This window comes from Anomalospiza imberbis, chromosome 5 (genome assembly GCF_031753505.1).
Source record: "Anomalospiza imberbis isolate Cuckoo-Finch-1a 21T00152 chromosome 5, ASM3175350v1, whole genome shotgun sequence".
Lineage (NCBI taxonomy): Eukaryota > Metazoa > Chordata > Aves > Passeriformes > Viduidae > Anomalospiza > Anomalospiza imberbis.
In genome coordinates, this window is record NC_089685.1 from 38,008,215 (window position 1) to 38,023,380 (window position 15,166).

General features: G+C 35.8%; 1 protein-coding gene across 3 annotated transcripts in view; it reads left to right on the plus strand.

The window, feature by feature from the left end:
- Positions 1 to 15,166, plus strand: part of SYT1 (synaptotagmin 1) — a 329,209-nt gene that overhangs the window by 62,216 nt on the left and 251,827 nt on the right. The window lies entirely within an intron of this gene.

Here is a 15,166-nt window from a genome sequence, read left to right on the forward strand (position 1 = left end):
TTCACTTCCATGTCAAACCACGACACAAGGTCACCCAGTTCTTTGCAGACAAATATCCCAGTGCTCCTCAGTATTGATTATCTCCCCAAAAATGAATTACCAGGATAGGTCACTAATATAGTACTGACACTTTGGCTAAAGTAGTTACAAAAATAACAATATTTCTCCCAAGACTAGTCATTGTGGAACTCTCTTAATAGCTTCCATCTAGCCTGAAACTTTCTAACAGTAACCACTTTCATTTCCCCTTTAGTTACTTGCTGACCTAATATTTCTGATATTAATCCTAATTTTATGTCAACTCAGTAATGATTTCCCCTGTCTCATGATATGAAAAATGCTTATCTGAACTTCTGATATGTGAGATCTCTCATATTTCCAGTGTCTAATAATCCCCAGAACCTTGAAGACAGCTACTGAATTGATACAGTGTGATCTGCCTGCTCATCCTCCCTTGACCTGCGTGTCTCTAAATTAAATACAGTTACTCTGAAAACTTCCTTTGAAAAAAGACACATTTTTAAAAGCTTTCCAACCATTTGATGCTCTAATTGATTTTCCTCTCTCCTACTTTGCTGCCCTACACTATTCTACTCTCTTCTATACCTATAGGACAAGATAATGATCCTGCTATCTGAAATATCCTCTTCCTGTTATTTCAGACTTTGGACTGGGAATTGTTCTATCACACTCAGCTTAATCTTCTTGAGCTTTTCTTCTAGTTTTATAATTAACTGATCATTTATATTTTTTACTCCTGTTATAAATCTTCATCCCTGCATTCAATATTTGCACCCTAATCCTAAATTCTGTACCATCTTCACTACATTTTGATACATTTTCTTCTTGGTATTTCATTCATATAGGTGAAAAATAATTCACTATTTGTTCTTATGTACAGACATATTTATTGCTAATCCCAGACTGTGTGCATGCGTATAGTTGTTTACAAAGAGCAAATATTTTTGAGTAATAAAACATCTTTGAATTAAACAGCAGAGCCCTCTAGATCTTAATCCTTAATTCCATACACAAAACTTTGAAGTAACTTTTTGCTAGCAATACACTTCTTATATGCAGGTATTCGAAGGAGCAGCATAATTTATTTGCTCAGGTTTTAGTCTAGCCTATCCTGTGCAAATAAAATTAAAGAATTATTTTCACACTTCATATTACAATATGTTAGAAGAACACATGAACTTCTCTTTTATGTGTTAAGTCAACCTAGTGTTCAGATTAAGTATGGTTTTGGAAGACTGAAAGTAGGAAATGGAAAATATCTATCCAGTGGTAGTTAGGAGACTGTTCCCTTGACAAGTTGAATGTGTGAGATTAATAAGGATGAAATTAAGCACTCTAGAGTGAAAACTTTGAAGTTGAACACAGAGAGCAGAAATTAATGCAGAAGGAGAAAAGAGGAATAGAAAAAAGCCATAAGGAAGGGCATCGCTGAGCAGGCACCATCTGTACAAGGGAAGCAAGAGCCCAGAAGGTCATGGGGTTTAGGTCTTTTACTGGGGTAGAACTCAGTTTCCTGCTGTGAGAAAAAGGGTGACTGCAATTACCCACCAAAGCAATGTGAAAGATGAGGGGAGAAAAGGAAGAGGAAAAAGATTCTGAGCCTTGTGGAGAAAGGTGTTCACTGGAGGCAACCACAGCTTCAGTGATACAGTGAAATAGAAGTCTAATATAAAGTAAGACAGTGTATACTAATGTACTGTAATAATTTATTCACCTGAGAGCACACAGTGACAGTGAATGGTTCTAGACATGTTTGGGTTAAGTGAAAAAGAGGAAAGGTAAAAAATTTGAGATATCAAAGTTTAATAATTAGTTACTTTTTATTTATTTACCCAACACAAACATTAGAGTAATTTCTGCTAACTTTGTTAACCTCCTTTGTCTGTAGGATATAATTAATAAAGGATTTTTTTTGCCTTTTGGAAGGAATATAATGTCTTTCAAGCTTATGAGTAATTAAGGTATTCCAAAATCTGTTGCACTGCTTGCCAGATACTGGGCCACCAAGTTGATTCAGCTTGGTGTTTCAAAAGAAACTATTTTAATTTTCATAATTCAGTACTAAGAAAATTTCCAGCTCCTTTTTTATGGATTTTGATAGTAAGTGCTGTAATCATAGTGTAAAAGTCTTCAGTATGTTAATTTAATAATATGGAGCAAAATCCAGAATTTCTTGCCTTAAAGGATCATAGGGTTTTTTTAGAGGTTTCCTGCTTTTTTTTCCTTTTTTTAAAATTCTCTTTTATTATTATAATAATTATTTTCTCCTATTTTGGTGAACAGTATTGTGTAATTACATTTGCATGGACAGGAAAGGGAAAATGGAGGGTCATAGGTCATTTGTGTGGCTAAAATCTGTGCATGTGTGTGTGTGCCCACATTTGCCAAATTTCTGTTGAATCACACCTACTACAGGAGAGCAGGATGTGTTTTAGAACAGAGGTGGTCAAACTTTCACAAAACTTTTCTGGCTTGTTGTTGGGGTACCTTGTTGTGTAACTTAGAAGAGTCCTTAGCTTGTTCAGGACTGCATATTGTAAGGAATCTGTCATGGTGCATCTTCATCTTCATTGAAGCACCAGCTCATTCCTCCCTGGAAAAGTGTCAGAGCTGTGCTGGATGAAAACTTTAAAACAGAAGCATAACTCTTGTGCTTGTTGGAGAATATAATGGAGCTCTCAGCAGTTCCTGCTACAGTGCTGTCCTAACACCTAGTCAAGAGATGTAGATCCATCATTTGTGGTGTTTAGTATATACAATGACCAAAGATACCAGAGGCATAGGAGTTCAGTTTAAGGCAAGAGGCAGCAGATGAATTTTACAGTGAAAGGGGGTACAAGTCCCAGGAAACAGATTTGAAAGTATAAATATAAGGTCAGTTTTGATCATAGCCAGAATTAAATTAACCCTTGGTCAGAGTTTGGCCATGCTAGTATACTGACTGCTTTTATATGTACTGTTCTTTGCAGACACTATGTTTTTCTATTTAGAGCAGAGGCTCTAAATAGAGTCAGGAACCGCTTTTTGGGTTTTCCTGAATTTTAGTAGCCTCTGCATCATTGAGAGGTCTTAGGAAATGTCAACTTAGGGTTTTAATTTTTTCCTCAGAAGTTTCATTTGTAACAACAAATAACTAATGAAGGCTATGTCACAGAATCTGTTACTAGAAAAACTTATTTTCAGAATATATTCTCTGTAAGTGATTTGTTGTTCTCATAATTTTAAGTATTTATAAAGGATTCCTTTTTAGGGTTAGTTAAGTTATATGGGGGGAAAAATCCACTAGCATATAAGTTCCCAGAGGAACAATAACAGCAACTAAGGAACCGTGTTATGGTAATGGAAAAGTTTATAGCTATATGGGTCTATATGGGAGTCTTATGTAAGCCTCTGCTCTCACAAGTCACTGAGATACTAGATTATGCTGAAAGGGATGAAGATGCTTAGCTGACTACATTTTCAGCTATATCAGTAGTTAAGTTGGTGCTAAGGAATTATACAGATGTTTCAGTAATTTAAAGGAATAGAATAAAAGTACACTTTTGTGTCAATGGCATACCAGTTTAATGAGTAAGTTTTAAAATGTTGTAAAAAATCAGTAGGCAATAAAGTAAATTCTCTTCACTCAGCTTTAACACTGTAATTAAAACACAATGCTATTTATGGGAAAACCTGTTTTTAAAAAAACAGTTACAGTAGCTTGTTTTATTCTGTTCTTTCATTGAAAGACAATAAAGAATGTTATTCAATTTTTCTGTTTTCAACTAAAATGCTATTGAATTTTCATACATTATCATTTTGCTTTTTTACTCTTCCCATCTATTTCACCTATAAGTTTTAAAGAGCTATCTTTTCCAGAAATAATTGGGTCATTTTTAATTGCTATCAGCAATTTGTGAGTCAGAGTAAAGCTTACTCTAGTTCCAGTCATGGATTTGTGAAAGCTTCCAGTATTAACTGCTGCAAATAGCTTTTGTGGCAGCACACTGCCCTCCTCTCCAGCCCAGTTCATTGGACATACATGTCCTCTGCTATTTAAATGAAGGTGGAACATCCTGTCCTGAGATGTTACTTTCTTGTTATACTAATTTTTTTCTGAGCGTGAGAGACAAAGAATAGACAAAACCATGCCAAAATAGTGATGGTTATTAGTATATCCCAAACTGCAGATGTATCTTACATTATATAAATCCTTATTTTCACGAGTTTAATAATGCATATTAGAATAGCCATAAAAGAAGGATTATTTATTTTCAAGTGGATACATTTCAAAGTAAGCTCTACACAAACACAGCGTTGTGATTAGATAACATGTCACTGCTGTGCATTTTGTTTGTTTGTTTTTCTACTGCCTAGATAATTATTGTGGTGAGATGATCTCCTTATTTACTGACATTCTGTGGGATCATACCAGTAATTCACCTGAAATGACTGTCTGCAGTCTTACAGGGTCTTACTGCTGAGGCTTTTCACATGCTAATGTAGGTCATAATTAATCAATAGTGATTGTGCAAAACATAAAACATTTATATGATCTTCCTACCTGGCACCTGAATTCTACACAAGAGACAGCCTGAAATAGTAGCAGAGCTTGTCCTTGAATCTCTCTGTTGTAGCTTGTACTGTTCGATGTGCTGGCATGCTTGCCCTAAAAAGTCTCTGAGGTGAGTTGTTTGGATGTGTCATTTTAACTGAATATAGCTTTGCATACTCCTGTAGCACATGAAAGAATAGAATACCAAAAGAAATTCTAAATGGTATACAGCAAAAGATGAAATATTCTTTTCTGCTAGTCTTACAGAAGCAGCACTTCAATGTGTCAATTAATATTATTTCTTGAAATACCATTTTGAGGAGTTAATAAAGAAAAAGCGTTGTGTGCTTATTGAAAGACTGGTGGTTTGCTTCCTGTGTTCCACAGCCTTAAGCTTCTTCTAATGTTAGGAATAAGCACATTCTTTTCTCATCTGTTTATTTTTTGTCTTTATACCTTCATTAAGGTGGGACTTTAAAGTTTACATTCTTTGTTCCATGATTTTTACTACTATGTTTCTGCTTGATAGGCATTACAGTAGATTTTCCAACAGAAAAAAGACTTTAAAGTGGCAATTTACTTAAAGTGACAGGGTACTGTGTCCTGATTCTCCAATGCGAATGTCAGTATATGTTTAAACTCTTTGGTTTATTGCTATAATGTTTTTCTTTCTTTTGACTGCATATTTGCACAGTACCCAGCACACTAGGACTCCATTTTAATTAAATCTCAGGACTGAGCTGAAAAAAGAGTGGGAAAAATGTGGGAGGGAAGGATCTGGGATCCAATAAATGCATGTAAAACTAAGTAAGCATTTCCCTCCTCACTCTTGTTCACCCAAAAATCAACCCACCAAAAACTAGAAGAACAGTTAAAAAATTATTTTAGGTCCTTAATTCTTTAAATGCACATGGGAGACCGAGTGGTTAGCAAATTCATTAGTGTTTTTTTGAAGTCAGCACTGACACAATACTGTGTCTACAAAAAGTGATCCATGCAATTAATTTGTAACTCTTCCTTAGGAGTGCGTAAAAAAGTGAAATCACATGAAGGTGAGGGAAAGCTTTGGTATACCATAAACATTATATTGCACTATATTGTATAAAGATTATAATCTAAAACTGTATGCATGCCAGGAGGAATAACTCTGCAATTGCAAAACCTGGAGATGAAGCTGATTATGTTACCTTAGATGTTTTTCTTTCCCAGAAGATAGAGCTATTACATTTTTTCATAACCTCGTTTAAATTTTACTTTATTGCTTTGATTTATAAATATTGATATTTACCTTTTGGAAAAAGAGATTTCTGATTGACCTTATTAAGGATATTGTCAAGAAGTGCTGGAAGTATTGAAGGAGGTGTTGGAGGTGACCACAGTTAAACATGGTAGGTTTTACTGAAATGACTAATTGTAATAGATTCTTGACTCCCATGAGGGTTGCTGGAAATAAGGTGCTTACTCATTTGGATGCTTTTATAATCTCCATTAGGTGCTTTTGTGCATCTTTAGACATGCAAATGCCTCATCTGCTGGTCTAAACAAAGAAGTGTATGCACTGGCAGCATTTACAATGACAGAAGTCAGGTATGCTTTGCCTCAAATCAGTGGGCTTTGTTCGTTTATGCCTCTGTCTGAAGATACTGTAGATGTAATCAGTTTGGTTGCCAGCTGACAAAAAAAAAATTCAAATGAGGAATTATACTCAGGAGGACAGATAAATGTATTTTGAAAATGAGGAGATGAAAGCTAAAATTACTTCCATATGACACAAAGCTATAAGTGTGTGACATATCTGGGTTAGTTTCATATATACCAATAGCACCAATACCTGGTGCAAAATACTTGGCCAAAAATATAAAATTGGAATCACACAATACACAGCTTTTCTCTTTGGCATCAATTCCATAATACAATAGAACTTATCATTAGTAAGCTTGTCTGGTTATCAGTAAAAGACTGAGAACAGTTTGATCTGTCCTGATACATCAAACAATACGGTGTGGGTGGTTTAAAAACAAAACAGTTAAGCCAAATTTTACTTAAACTACCTTATGATTCATCAACCAGTCTATGCACACTGTCAGTTGTGCCTTTCTGAGCAATTATTTATAGACTATTTAAATAGCCCGGACAGCATGTGGAACTGCTGAGAATAATATTGTATTATGAATTACTTCTTCAATTTGTTTCAGTTCAATATGGACTGACAACATGACAGTGAGTCAAGAAAAACTGCTGCTTTCTTGAGTGCAATGCAGTATAACATAGAAATGAAGTTTTGCCTCAATATTGTTTTTTCCATGTTAAAATATTCCTGAAGTAAACTATGAAATGGTGTGAGAAACAGAATTACTTACTTAATCTTATTTAATCAAATTTCTACTTATTTTTACATATGTACTATCACAAACTTTAGAAGTTGCATTTCTATCAGTAAGGGTCACTATTAAGTTCTTACCTGCATGATTCCCATTCAAGCACAAAACACCAACTTGGAAACATGAATAGACAACATGATGGAGAAGTTCCTTAGTGAACTGAATGCTAGTTGAATTTTTTAGAGAAATCAAAGAAATGTATGAAGTACAAGGAAGCTGAGAGATGTCAAATACATCAGGAATGTCAAGAACTTGACAGGCTTTGACAGATTGTAAGTTAAGGGAAAGGAATTAGCGATATTAGAAAGGCAAAAAAAAAAAAGAGGGAAAAGCGGGATAATGCAGTTGTGGTCATGAGGTGTTTATAAAGTTTATTATGTACTACCTTGAGCAAAGACAGTTGAGTAATTTTTCTTGTGCTGCACTTTGGAAAGTGGAACAACAAGGAGATGGAAATGAGGTTGGTGACTTCAGAGGTGACATTTGGTTTGAAGACTATGTCCTTGGTAGTTGCATTTAGACTGCATGAGTAGTGCTTTTGGGTGTCTGGGTTGCTTGCTCATCAGTGTGCCTGGAAACCAGGGTGGAAATGGTAAGAGAAAGAGAATGAGTGAAGGTCACTGTGTGCAGTTAGATATCATGCTGGCTAACTTGAGACATGAACTGTAAGTGAGTATCTGTATTGAGTCTGGGTCAGATGGAGTGAGCTTCCTTCATCACAGCTCACACGCTGCTGATTTAGGTTAGTGACTAAAACAGAGGTGGTAACACAGCAGGGTTTTACCTATTGCAGAGCAGCACCTGTGCAACAAAAAGGTCTTTTCTAACTTTGCCTGTAGCACATAGGCTGGGGAAGTGTGCAAGAGCTTGGAAGGGCATACAGCCAGGACAAGTGACCACATCGACCAGAAGGGTGTTCTGTGCCTTAGAATGTCATGCTTGGTGATAAAAGCTGCAAGCTGGCCTTTCCAAAGTAGTTACTGCTTGGAGGCTGTTTAAGCGCTGGCAGGAGGACCTTTGCTTCACTTGTGTATTTTAGCCCTATTCTTTTTCCTTTACTTTTTAAATTGGCTTTGTCTCAAGACATGAGTTTTTTCTTGCTTCTGTGACTCAAACTTTCCCCTCCATGCTTGGAGGTAGTGTGAATGGGTGGCTGGTGGGCACTTAGTTTTTGGCCAGGGTCAACCCACTACAGTATCTGAAATTTCAGTGTCCTTCTGAATCCTACTATTCAGAGATAATCAGAAAGCTGCCAACTAGAAATGAAGCAGTAGTGTGGTATTCACATTCTCTGAACAGAGAGAGACATGATTCTCTCTCCCAGGATTTTTCCTGGGAAGCTGTGAGACACAGCGAGAAAGCTCAGAGAAAGAAGAAAACAATTATCTCTGTTGTTTGGCACATGTGGAATGTGTTACGGAGATGTTTACCGAAGAGCGATTTGTTAGTCGCACACCGGTGAAGGTTGTTTGGATTGATTGGCCAATTGGGTCAAAGCTGTGTCATGACTCTCTGGAGACAGTCACGGGTTTTTCTTTAGTATCTTTTTAGTATGATACAGTTCTAGTACAGTATAGTATTAATGTAATATAATTTAGCTTAATAAAAGCAATTTATCCAGCCTTCTGCAATGTGGAGTCAGAGTGCGTTATTCCCCGTGCAGGGGAGTTGCACTGCTTCGATACAGTAGTGTCAGTTTATCTATAGTTTTAAAAAATATTTGATTGGAAAAAAAAAAAGCAATAGTAATACAAATATTTTACATAAACTGATTATTTCAGTGGCCATTTTGGGGGTTTTGGACATTTTTATGGCATTGTGTTATTACTTTTCTGGTAAGTAAAATTATCTGTATCACTTAATATTCTGTTGGAGGTTCTCAGTAAGCAGTTGTTTTTGTGATACATTACTTCACACCTTTTAAGCCTCATCATCTAATATTGACAAACCTCAGGACATCCATAGAAAACCAAGTAGACTTTTCATCTGCCTATAACAGTGTTTTGAGTTTTTTCAGTAATATTTTTAAAGTAATGGCTTAAAGACTGATTGAGCCATTGGTCATAACATTTTGCTCATCAGCTGGGGACTATCTCAATAAGTACAAACTTGCTTTTGGTACTCAAGCAATCAACCAATACTAAATTTGTATCTGGTTATTTACTTTCTGATTTGAGTCTTGAGAGAAATATTATCTGTCATACTCTGTGTTTTTCAGAAAATCTTGTTACGATGCAAACTAAAAGACTATAAAACTGTGATTCACCTACACCTTCTAAGAGGCACTAGAGACTAGGTTCCTCCCCTGTAAAGTGACAGGCACTTCCTTATAGTTAAGAAAATAGTACCTCAAAGACAAAAGAAAATGATTAAGAATGCTATCTTTACTATAGCCTGGTTATTCTGGACTGATGGATTGGTTAATACATTTATGTTCATAAATCTATATGCATATAATATGTGTGAAAGTTAACAATAGAAGATGCAGTTTGAAAAATATGTGGGCCTGGCACTCTTTCCTCTACCAAGGCAGAATTAACTGTGCTATGCATTTGTTTGTCTGAACTAATTATAAAATCTCATGTGTGTTGTAATTTATATCATTCTTGATGTAAACCTGGTTTCGCTGTTGTGAGTTGGATGCAGTGTTCACATGTTTTCCTGTTTCCAAGTAAGTGCAACTCTAAAAACTTGCCTTGTAAGCTGTGTTACCCAGTGGGGCAGTAGGAACTCCAAGCTTAAAATACAAAGGGCTCCCGCTCTTAAATGACACATTGTTGTAATTTACCATAATTTGACTGCTTTATGTGTGCACCTGTTCATGGTTTGGGTGCAGGTTCTGACAAAGAAGCTGCCTGGAAAGTGGATGATAAAGAGGTGATGATGAACTTGTCATTTGTTCTAAATGCAAACAACAATTTTCAAGGGAGCTAATTAAAATCTTTATCTGATCCCTAGTTGCAAGAGAGCTCTGCCTGGGTGTATGTGATAAGTTCATGCTGTTAGAGATTTCTAATTTTATTGTGGCTTTTTTTCCTGATTTTATGAGTACAGCTTTTTTTTTATGTTCATAAGTCTTTGCCAGAGGAAATGGCAATCTTCCTTCTAATGTTGCAGTTGGGAAACAATGCTTGGCAAGTGGATTTTGAGTTTTTTTTTCTTCATGTATGTGAGAAAAATGTCAACTCATCAAAGCTATTTGTAGAGGAAAATGCTTCTTTCCAGCCTTATTGGCTAATGAACTTCTATTACCAGAGCTTTGCGGACATTGTTTTGTCATCTTAAAAAGGACATGATGAGTTTTCTAGATACGGAGCATACTGTACATCAGCTTGATGCTGGCAAAGAACATTAAACTCTTAATCTGGCATTAGAAGTTGTCAGCTGGTCACGTTAGTTGACTTTAATAATTGCTAGTTGAGCAAGTCCATAGGTCTGGAAGACAGAACATCAAAAACTTGCCCTTTCTTGTCAACTTGTTAATTGTATGTCTTTAAGTTATTTTCACTTGTGGCATGAAGAAACCCAATTGTTCCTTCTGTGGAGAGTTCTGTATGAGATATTTTGTTTGATATCTTTCATAAATTAAAGGTTATGCTGATAATTTAAGATGGAAATTTTTCTTTAGTAGGAAGTAAATTAATTGATCAGTGTGGAATTGGAGATCATGAATTTAGTGTGGTACAGGAGGTCAGAATGAGTTTGAGGGTAGGAGTTGGCACAGTATAAGGAAACATAATTTTTTTGCTCTGTAGTGAACTACTGATTCTTACTTTTAATTGCATGCTTCAGCATTTGTGTGGAAGAAAAATGTTTACAGCAAAGCAAGATGTCTATTGCTGTATGCCTTTGCTACAGTAAAAAAAATAATGTTAATGATCAATGAAGCAAAAGTAGAAAGAGTGTTACTAAGTAACATCATACATAAGTGAAGTGGAAGCAGGACTGTGATATTTACCCAGAATTTCAAATAGGAACCAATAAAGTAGGGTGCTAGTAGAAATAATCTTTTTGTCTTTTAGTCATTTAAGTGCAGACCAAAGTGTGTATTTGCCTATATGTATTGTGTGCTGGTTTTGATTGGGAAGTAGAGAAATGGACCAGAATTTCCTTCATTAATTTTGTATCATTTTAGTAGATAAACAAGAATTTCAAACTAAATTATTCTGGGAAAAAAATATCCCCAAAAGGAAGGTCAAAAAATATCCTACTGAGACAGGAGAGATCAGAAAACACATATAAGCTTGAATACTGACATGTGAGACATGTCAGCATTTTTTTGAAAGTTAACGACTCAAACATGTTGGCCACATGTCACCGAGGTAATTAACGTGTGCTACCATGTCAATACCTAAAACAACACGCAGGGAAAGAAAACAGTTGCAAGTTGCACTTACCAGATCAGACAGTTCTTAGGCTGTGTGTTCACATGACTCTGTGTTCACCCAGCCTCCAATTGTTTTCAGCTCAAGGGATTTCCTAAACCTTGTGTGATATTACCAGCTCTCAATTAATCTCTTTTCTAAATTTGTGTTAAGTTTCTCCATACAGCTTTTTAAAATTGTTTTGGCCTCCCGTATATATTTCTGGCAGTTTAATGGATTTTTCACCTGTTGGGCAGAGAACCACTTTCTTCTGTTAGTTTTGCACTTCACTCCTACCAGCTTCCTTTAAAGTTGCTGGTTATCCTATATACAATAGTATGCCAAGTCTAAAATGATACAAAGGTAGAGTTTGAGTCCTCTGTCTCTCAGGAGATAAAAAATACCATCAGAAGTCCCTGAAAAAAAAAAAAAAAAAAAAAAAAAAAAAAAAAAAAAAAGGAAATACTGCTACTGTCTTCTGGAACTAAAAGAAGTTTGCAGTTTTGTGAGTTTTGGTCCTTTTTTATTTTCTTGACTGAATAATGATTCTCCATGGAATTATTCAGCCTCTTTCTATGTTTCTAAATATTTGGACCTTTAAAAAAAGAGAGACCAGTGCAGACAGTGGACAGATATGTTTTTTTTTAACTAACTGAAGGGATTAAAGAATGTGTGAATTTTGTACCTCAACAGTTCTTTTTGGTAACAGAAGTATTTTGCACTACTAGATTGTGTTATGAGCATTGGATCTTAGGAGCATGTAATAGTCAAGTATGTGGTAGGTGGGCTACAGCTGTAGCAATGTCATCATCAGTGAAACAGACGACTATACTTATTGACAGGAGCAGAAAAATGTATTAAATAGTTTTCTTCTGAACATTGGTTATAACTACTTTGTTGACAAGATACCTTAATATTGCAATCTGAGGTAATGTCTGTGCTTCCTTTCAAAACATCATATAAAGTTTTCTAGTGAAAAAAAATCTCTGTCAGAAAATACATCCGAAGGCTTTTTATCCCAGTCATTTGTGGCAGAGATGGCAGCAGGATGACATTGTAAATTTGCTCAATTTTATACTTTTTCTCTCTGAATTTGCTTGTTCTTTATAAAACAACTGCAGGCAAGCCCTTAAGTTTGCAGCTGTAAATCGCCAGTGGCAGAATGTGTTTCATGCAGAGCAGAGCTGTAACTTCACCTGGATACCACTCAAGGTGAGGCTGTCTGCTAACCCTCATTGTACTCATGTTACAGAAATGAGCAGTTAATCTTTTCTGTGGACAGATTTGTTTTTTTCCCAGAAAGCAGTGAGAGCAAACTGAATGTATCTTCATCTTCCACTGTTTCTGGTAGCATCCTTCATAAGTTGGTCATTGACCTTTCTTGATAAGAAAGCCTTTTCCTATCATTTTTTATTTTTCTTAATACCTACTACCTCTTTTCTCTCTCTCTTACTGCATTCCCCCCCCAGATGTTCATACACTAAGGAGGTGTCTGAGAACCAGGCTGCTGATGAAGAACTAATTCATTAAAAATATACCACTAGCTTAAGTATCTTTTTATACAATTGAAAAAGCAAGACGTGGCAAAACAAACAACTCCTACCCCCAGCCTCCATTCTGTTTGCATTTTGTATCTCCATGGACAACACATAAAGGTTTTCCACAGACAGTATTCTGGCAAGCTCTCACTTGTGGTCCGTAGACCACCAGAGTGCTGACAGATGCACTGCTATACAGAAATGCAAAAATTATATTTGTGTTTCTGTATGTATCCTGCAAAACCCCAAAACATTCAGATATCTCCCTGCTTCTCTGTTCCAGCTCGCTCGAGCCATCTGCTTGGTTTTCCTGCTGCATTTGGTCTCATTAGTCATGTTCACATATACTTCAGGCTGCTTAATTTCATTATGCAAAGTATTATGCACTGTTCATCCAATAAGTGAGATTCATTCTGCTCCCTAAGAGACTTGTAAAAAGAAGTTATAAATCTCCAAGAAAACCTAAAAATTCTTGTTGAAACATGGTTCATACTTCACTGTTACCTATATTAAAATGTACTAAAGCTTAACTTATAGATTTATCTGTCTTTTCTTGACTCCTAAATGTTAACTCCTGTCTCCTTAGAAATACTTGCATCTAACTAGAATTTTTCAACACAGTTAAGATCTCAACACAAAACTACATGTCATATTTGAAAGTTTTCTTTTTGGCAGATTTAGGTCTTTTGCCTAGCAGTGAGATTGCCAGTTCTGACAGAATGTGTTTGTGGCCATGCCTATGAATATTCACTAGAATTAGCAAAATCATAAGCCTTTTGAAAAGGAAGAGAATTCACAGAGGGAAGAGGGATCTGTTAATAAAACAAAGATGAAAAATCTCCATTTGCAGTCATTGCTAAGTGTGCTCTGGCTTCTCAGAACTCCAGAGGCTGACTGTGATAAACTCTAGCATCCCTATCACCCAATGGACTTCTGTTGCAAGATGAAAAAGATCTAAAAAGAGTTTCCTGTGATGGCTTTTGGTACTCCTCTGTGTGTTACCCCAGACAGAACTCTGCCAGGACCCCAGTGGACAGAAGAGTACCAGAAGACTGGTCAGCCATGAGCTGAGGAAGGAATGGCTGAGTCTTGATGGGCAAAGGCAGTGGATTAATAGTCAACCTGGATAATGAGAAAGGGCACAAAATTTGGACACGGAATGGAAAACTGGGACTGACTAGACAAAAAGAGTCAGAATTGGCAGGGAGCTCTAGGGAAAACAGATTTAATAAGGAATTGGATATCTGGACAGCAGATGTAGAGCTGCCAACATAACTGCCAGTAGAATCAGCCAGTAATCTTACCTTGAGAGAACTGGGAATGGTTGAGAAATGAGCCAGGGAGGCAGGAAAATGGAATTAGTGGGAGTTGTCTTGGATATATAGGAACATACAATATATGCTACATGCTTGAAGGAAAAAAAAAAGACATGGAGAGGAAAAAAGGATCTGTTACTTGGTGTATAAAATTAGTGGATTTTTTTATATTAAAGAAATTTCATCATGAAAATAATTAGTTTATTTGAAGAATCTGCTCCATATGGTATATGAATTCTAGAGCATTCATGAATAGGAGGGGTAAACCCCTTAAATTCCTTGAAAAAACAACCTAGGCACTGAATAATCATAGCTCCCCACAACAAAATTGTGACTCAGAGACTTTCATAAAGCATCAGGAATAGATTAAATTAAACTTTGAGTGCTTGACATTGCAGTGATTTTTTTATTAATGTTGTGGTTTGCATCAATGAGTTTAATTTCATTTTGTTGTTTTGATAAATAAAGATATTCTATCCAGACAGGCACAAGCTACAAAATAATTGTTGACTATGAAAGTCAGAACATTTTTAACCAGCTTTTCCTGATAGTTATTTCATTAAAACCCTAGGTCCTGGAGTAATTGAAAGGCTTTAGTCTTTCTTTCCTTTTGTGATGGAAAAGACACATTATGTGAACCTTTAAATTCTTGTACCCACAGACTTTGGTGACTCTAAATCCAATGCAATGCACTTGCTGATATGGACTTTATTCCCTAAAAATTAGAAAGCAAAAAATAGGCATATATTTACAGAAAATTCATTTTTACAGTATTGATTTCTTAGTACTTAACCAGTGAAAAATGAAAGCTTCTTAAGTATTTAAAATAATTTTAATGAATTTTTTATTTAATTCAATGCTTTTATTGTTTAAAAAGAATCTTTATCTCTAATTTTATAGTTTTAAATATTGTCATGTCTGACAATATTAAATACTGATAGTACTTCCTCCTAAGGAAAATATTCAAAGTGCTACATATAAGATATAGGGACTGAGGACAGGCTTTATGGGG